Genomic DNA, 7,238 nt, shown 5'->3' with positions numbered 1-7,238 from the left:
GGTTCACATTTAAAAATACGTACCAGCAAAAATAGCAGACGGGTTTATTGAAAAAGCAAATTCGTTCTCTGCCAGCAGGTTTCAATTTCAGAACTGCAGAAATAGTGGTTTCCCTGGTAACCGCACTACACAAAGCTGACAATGTTACAGTTTACTCTGCCGGAAGGAACACGGAGCCGAGGAATAAACGAAGTAAGGATTTATTATATCCAACATAGGCATTATCCAAACATGGATCACAGAGTAAGACACACGTTAGTAGCAAGTAAGTGAGTAGTAGACCCGACAAACGAATCAAACCAAATACGGAAGACCAGGGCCGTGCAGAGACCTTTGGGGGGGCAGGTGCTCAAAGTATAAAAGGGTCACATGGAACAAGGCTTTAAATAGCGCTGTTCAAAATAGCAATACAGCAATATAGTGTGATGCATTCCTTGCCGATTTGCGTATATGGATGATTATGTATTGATACGGCAGCAAATGCTGTGATGCAGCTTTGAAAAAGAGAAAGATTAGAAGAGCCAATTTTGAGTTTAAAAGTAAAAAAAGAAAAATTATTTCCACCTAATAATAACTCTGGGATTAGAAACTGAAATGTCTTAAATTGTCCCAACCTGATGGCTTTTTCTTCTCTGTTCTACAGAATAATTAAGAACAGCTGTTATAGTAAAAACTATTGAAAACGCTTGTGCCTCTACATTTTCCTCTTTCTCACCAGCCTCTGCTTACCTGCTCTTTCTGTCACTTGTGCGTCTACATTTGCCTCTTTTTCTTCCTCTATCTCCATCTCCTCATCTGATCTATTACTTTCCACTCTCTGTCAATCTAGGAACAAGGCACAATCTACTATTTCAGCATCAATCTATTATTTTAACCATCACTACTATTCTTGCACCTAATCAATAAGTCCACCTTAAATATCGATACAAAACAATAAACAACTGAGTCATGCTATGAAAGCACTGTATAACTTATATAGGCTTATGTTTTATTTATTTTTCCTTTTTATTCAAAACAATTCCAAACATGCTTAATATATAAGGAAATATCTTGATTCTCAAAAGTGTAAGTAAACGCGTTTTGCACCTTTATAGATTGTTATTTGATCAATAAATGGAAAGGTAGTGTAATCTATTAACTACACATAAAACCCCGACTTTTTACTTAAGTGCCATATCCTGCCATAAAATATTTTTAATACGACTGAATTTGCATTTAATGTAAATTTTAATAACAATATTGTAAGTTACTTATTTTAACACTTTCATTTTACAGAGAGTAAAGAACATTTACATTATCAAATAACATTTTCATTCAGTCTAGCCAGAGTTCAGGCACTCTCAAAAACTCCCATTAAAATCACTGAAGCACTTTATATTACATTATGCACATCAGGATTTTTGTTTTGTTTTTACTCTCTCTCTCTCTCTGAAGAAAGAATTCGCTAAATAATTCAGTCAGCGAGTGAACAAAAACACCGCGTTTCATGATGACTCTTCTACACGTCTCCGATTGGCCATTGCATTCGCGCAACAGAACCGTTGATTGGTTATCATGAAGCGTTGTACGAACGTCTCTGGCTCAGCGCCAGCCAGCGAACCGGTGTTGCCAACTTAGCGACTTTGTCGCTAGATTTAGTGACTTTTCAGACCCCCATAGAGACTTTTTTCCAAAAAAGCGACTAGCGACAAATCTGGCAACTTTTTTGGACAGACCTTATTTAGTCTCTGAGACTCTCCGGTACTGCCGCACGAGTTCCTCTTCAGGAACTCGAGCTGCGTCGAGAACTATTGGGGAACGCCCCCAGCGTGGCGTCTCTGAATCATGTGTGTAATCAGTCCAATGGATGGGCGAGACGTCATAGGCGGGTGACGTCAGAGACCAGGAAGCATAAAAGCCGGAGAAACACAGCCGGCACCAGCCTTTCTGTCTTCAGCAAGCGCTCTCTGTGTGTCTGTATTGTTCAAGAAACTTTACGTTTGTGAGTCTTATTTAGTGTTGTTTGTCATCCCAAGTATGCCAAAAGCACCCTCCAAGACCAAACACAAAATGGGCGAAGGCAAGCAACGTTTCAGACTGTGTGTTCCTCCCTGTCCTCGCTATATCTCAGGCGGGGCTCTCGGCTCTCGAGAGAGGCGACTGCCCGCAGTGCGAGCGGCTTGCCCTGCATGTTCTCCGTTCCCGGAGGGCTCTCTTCACCGAGGGAGCCTTCGCTAGCGTTCCCCGCGGCGCTGATCCCGCTTCTGCCGAGGCGGTGCGGCGATCTCGCTCGTGGGGTTCGCAGTTGGATTTGGCAGAGGGAATGGAGACGGGCGAGTCCCTATCTTCTTCCTCACCTGCCAGATCCAGCGCCCGCTCTCAGGGATCGGAAGCGCGCTCCGGCGCTACTTCTCCCCGGGGAGCGGGCTCGGCGCTTCATCTATCTTCCTCCGAGGAGGTTGATGTGGTGAACGTCGCTGAGGATTCGCCCCCTCAATCGCCCCAGTATGAGGAGCTTTTGGAGGTGGTTACTCGTGCTGTGGCCAAGTTAAACATCGAATGGCCAGCCGAGAAAAAGGCTGAACCGCAGAAAAGTAAACTTGATGAGCGTTTTCTGCGAACTAAGCCGCCACCTCCGCGCCGAAGCCTGCCTTTTTTTCCCGATTTGCACGCCGAGGTGTGTAAATCGTGGGAAAAACCCTTCGAGTATGGTTCTCGGACCTGATTTCCCTCCTTGACGGCTCTCCCTGGGAGATTCCCGTCAGGAGGGATCTCCTCTCACAGGCGGAGGGCACCATAGTCCACCCTCGCCCGGAGCTGTGGAAGTTATGGGTGTGGCCCCTGAGGCCCCTTGTGTCCTCGGGCCTGTTCGCCGACGCTGTTAATTCTGTCGTCGACAGGTACCAGGAGGCTCGCAAGCAGGCGGCGGCGTTCCAGTGGTTCCTCCCACGTCGCTCTCTAAATCCGGATGCTGCCGGGCGGGGGCAGCCTACGCCGAGTACCAGCTTCTCATACAGGGAGGCACAAAAACAGAGTGTCGCCTCACGTGCTCCTCCAGCTAAGCGGAGCCGTGGGTCCAGACGACGCTCTGGGTCGGGGGCCTCTAAGTCTAAGCCGGATCTGCGGACCGTACTTAAGGATAAGAGGTCTTCGGCCAATAAGCCCTGACGCCACTGGCCCGGGGCTTATGAGGGCAGTCCCCTCTGTGGTGCAGCGGGTTACACCGCATTACATGGTGTCCGTCTCGCCTCAGTGCCCTCAGGAGATCGTTCTGCCAACCCTGCCGGAGTTACAGGGGGCAGCGGTCTCCCGCGAGCACCACGCCCAGTTACCGCCCAGAAACGTAGTGGTGCTGAGTGGCTCGCAGCCTCCGCGGAGGTCTCTAGAGCAGTTAGTTCGGTTGTCTCCTGCCGGTCCGCCGTTACAGGGCACCGAGCTAGCCGTTCTGATTACACCAGAGGTCAGTCTCGAGAGACTGACTCCCTTAGTAGATTATTTAGCAGCGTGGAAACTACTGCCAAATGTATCTCAATGGGTCCTGCACACTGTAGAAAGAGGCTACACGATTCAGTTTGGTTCTCCTCCGCCTCGATTCAACGGGGTTTCACCCACGCTGGTGGGTCCCGAGCAGGCTCTGGTTATGGAACAGGAAGTGCACGCTCTTCTGAGGAAGGAGGCCATCGAGGTGGTCCCTCCTCACTACAGGGAGTCAGGGTTCTACAGCCGGTACTTCATTGTTCCAAAGAAGGATGGGGGCTTGCGTCCCATTTTAGATCTGCGGTTAGTGAACCGCTCAGTCAAGCGACTGAAGTTCAGGATGCTCACACTCAAACAGGTTGTGTCTCAGATCAGGTCCGAGGACTGGTTTGTCACGATAGATCTAAAAGATGCATATTTCCATATCTCCATCCTTCCCCTACACAGGAAGTTTCTGAGGTTTGCTTTCGGGGGCGAAGCGTACCAATATCGAGTACTTCCCTTTGGCCTTGCACTCTCACCCCGCACTTTCACGAAGTGTGTGGATGCAGCCCTGGCTCTGCTACGACTCCAGGGCATCCGCATACTGAACTATATCGACGATTGGTTGATCTTAGCTCAATCAGAGCAAATGGCGGTTCGGCATCGAGATGTCGTTCTCGCCCACATGAGAGAGCTGGGGTTAAGACTGAATGCCAAGAAAAGTGTGCTTTCTCCAGTACAGAGAACCACTTATCTGGGCGTGGTGTGGGATTCGACCACGATGCAGGCACGCATGTCACCTGCTCGGATCGAGTCGATCCTCTCCGCAGTCGCGAGAGTGAGAGAAGGCCAGTCACTCACTGTCAAGCGGTTTCAAAAACTGCTGGGTCTGATGGCAGCTGCGTCCAACGTGATACCTCTTGGCCTGCTGTACATGAGACCCCTACAGTGGTGGCTCAAGACCAAGCAGTTCTCCCCGAGGGAGAGAACTTCGCATGATCAAGGTCACGCGGCACTGCCTACGTGCCTTGGATATGTGGAGGAAGCCTTGGTTCTTGTCTCAGGGCCCGGTGTTGGGAGCTCCTTGTCGCCGCGTGATGCTAGCGACGGACGCGTCCCTCACCGGCTGGGGTGCGGTCATGAGTGGCCACCCTGCCCGCGGTCTGTGGAGTGGTCGCCATCTGACATGGCACATCAATTGCCTAGAGATGCTAGCGGTCTATCGTGCATTGAAATATTTCCTCCCAGACCTGAGAGGTCACCATGTGTTGGTGCGCACCGACAACACAGCGGTGGTCTCTTACATCAACCACCAAGGAGGTCTGCGCTCACACCGTCTAAACAAACTAGCGTACCAGATCCTTGTGTGGGCCCAGGACAAATTTCTCTTGCTCAGAGCGGTTCACATTCCTGGGCATATGAATATGGGAGCAGACATCCTGTCAAGGCAGGGGCCGAGGCCCGGGGAATGGCGGCTTCACACCGAGGTGGTGAAGCAAATTTGGAGAGTTTTTGGCCAGGCTCAGGTGGACCTGTTTGCGACTCGAGTGACATCGCACTGTCCCCTCTGGTTCTCTCTGACTCATCCAGCTCCACTGGGGCTGGACGCCATGGTACAGACGTGGCCGAGGCTTCGTCTGTACGCCTTTCCCCCGATAGCTCTGCTCCCGGGAGTCCTGGAGAGAGTGCGCCTGGACGGAGTCCGGCTGCTGTTAGTAGCCCCGTTCTGGCCGGGACGAGTATGGTTCTCGGACCTGATTTCCCTCCTAGACGGCTCTCCCTGGGAGATTCCCATCAGGAGGGATCTCCTCTCACAGGCGGAGGGCACCATAGTCCACCCTCGCCCGGAGCTGTGGAGGTTATGGGTGTGGCCCCTTCTTATATAGACTTTGCGCCCGGTCTGGCTAAAGCTTTCCTTTACCCTCATGCGGGGTATGTCCCTAAGGTTCCCTCCTTTACACCATGGCCTGTCGTACTCCAGGCCTTCAGTCCTCCTCCCTTCAGGGAGCCAGACCAGAAGAAGCTTAATTGTATGTGTCCAGTGCGAGCATTGGACACATACATCCACAGAGCTGCCCTGTGGAGAAGGGCGGACCAGTTGTTTGTTTGTTATGGTCCCCCTAAGAGAGGTCTTCCTGCTACTAAACAGACCCTCAGCCGGTGGATAGTAGATGCTATTTCTCTTGCATATGAGTCCTCTGACCTCCCCTCCCCCCTGGGGGTCAAGGCTCACTCCACTAGAAGTGTGGGGGCCTCCAAGGCCTTCCTAGCAGGTGTCTCTATGCATGATATCTGCGAGGCTGCGGGGTGGTCCACGCCCTTGACCTTTGTAAGATTTTACAGTCTAGATTTACGAGCCGCTCCAGGCCCCTCTGTTCTCTCGTCCTAGTTGTGCAGTTTCCCACACTGGCAGAGATTTGTAAGTCTGGCGGCATGGGCATTCTCGTTCCCCAATCGTTCTCAACGCAGCTCGAGTTCCTGAAGAGGAACGTCTAAGGTTACGTATGTAACCCTGGTTCCTCGAAGGAACGAGACGCTGCGTCGCAGTGCCACACTTCCGGCATCTCTGGCCGGCACTTGCTTCATCCTTTGAGGCTGGTGCCGGCTGTGTTTCTCCGGCTTTTATGCTTCCTGGTCTCTGACGTCACCCGCCTATGATGTCTCGCCCATCCATTGGACTGATTACACACATGATTCAGAGACGCCACGCTGGGGGCGTTCCCCAATCGTTCTCGACGCAGCGTCTCGTTCCTTCAAGGAACCAGGGTTACATACGTAACCTTTGACGCTTTCTCTCTCTCTCTCTCTTTCTCTCTCTCTCTCTCTCTCCCAGCGTGCACACAGGCCTCTCTCTCTCTGCATCTGCTATGTTCAACAAGCAGAGAGGAGCAGCACTTTCAGTTAAAAAAATACATTCTGTTGCTTCTAACTCTATTTTACATACAAACATACATATAGCCGAAATCACAGTACAATCATTATCTTAATCTTATGTGTATGTGATTTCATTAGACAATGTCGTGAATAGGATTTTAGTGCAGAGATTAACATCTTTGAGAGCTGGTTATGTAGTCTTAATAGACTACATAACCAGTCATTATAATATTAATTCCTGTTGCCAGCTCGCACACCTGGTTAGTCACGCTCTCGAGAGAACGTCCTTCCTGCTCCAGCAGGAGGAGGAGGAATTCGGGGCTATAGAGGGGATCCATTGACACACTACAGAAAGAAAAGACTGGAAAAAACGGAAAACGAAACAGAGGGAAAACACGTAATTGTATACTCTCTTTTTAGGTCTGGTCTTCTGTTACAGTTTACGCTGCCAGAAGGAACACGGAGCCGAGGAATAAACGAAGTAAGGCTTTATTATATCCAACATAGGCATTATCCAAACACACAGCAAATGACGTCTGATAGACCTTAAGTAATGCTCTGTTGTAAAATTACTCAAAAATAATTCTTCATTGAAAGTATGGATACTAAAGTCAAAGTATAAGTAAAAGTAAAGAAATAAAATTTGTAAGTGTTAAAAAGTAGAACATACGAAAAATTAAAACAGGAGAGAAGTTGTTTCAGCATTTTTTTTAAATGCAAAGTGAATAAACTGTATAAAAAGTTTAAGACAGACACAACTAAAATTGTATATATTTTTATCCACACTGATAATTTGTTCACATCTTGCGTTTTTGTGTCTTAAAGTGACTGTTTCTTTCATGTTAACAATAACAGTTTTCAGATTTGCAGGTAGAGAGTTTCTGCAAGATACAGCATTCGGCATACAAGAAAAACAAATCAAACAA

Source organism: Carassius gibelio, chromosome B17 (genome assembly GCF_023724105.1).
Source record: "Carassius gibelio isolate Cgi1373 ecotype wild population from Czech Republic chromosome B17, carGib1.2-hapl.c, whole genome shotgun sequence".
In the NCBI taxonomy this organism is placed as follows: Eukaryota; Metazoa; Chordata; class Actinopteri; order Cypriniformes; family Cyprinidae; genus Carassius; species Carassius gibelio.
The sequence above is the reverse complement of the archived record's forward strand: the minus strand, read 5'-3'. Positions refer to the sequence as shown.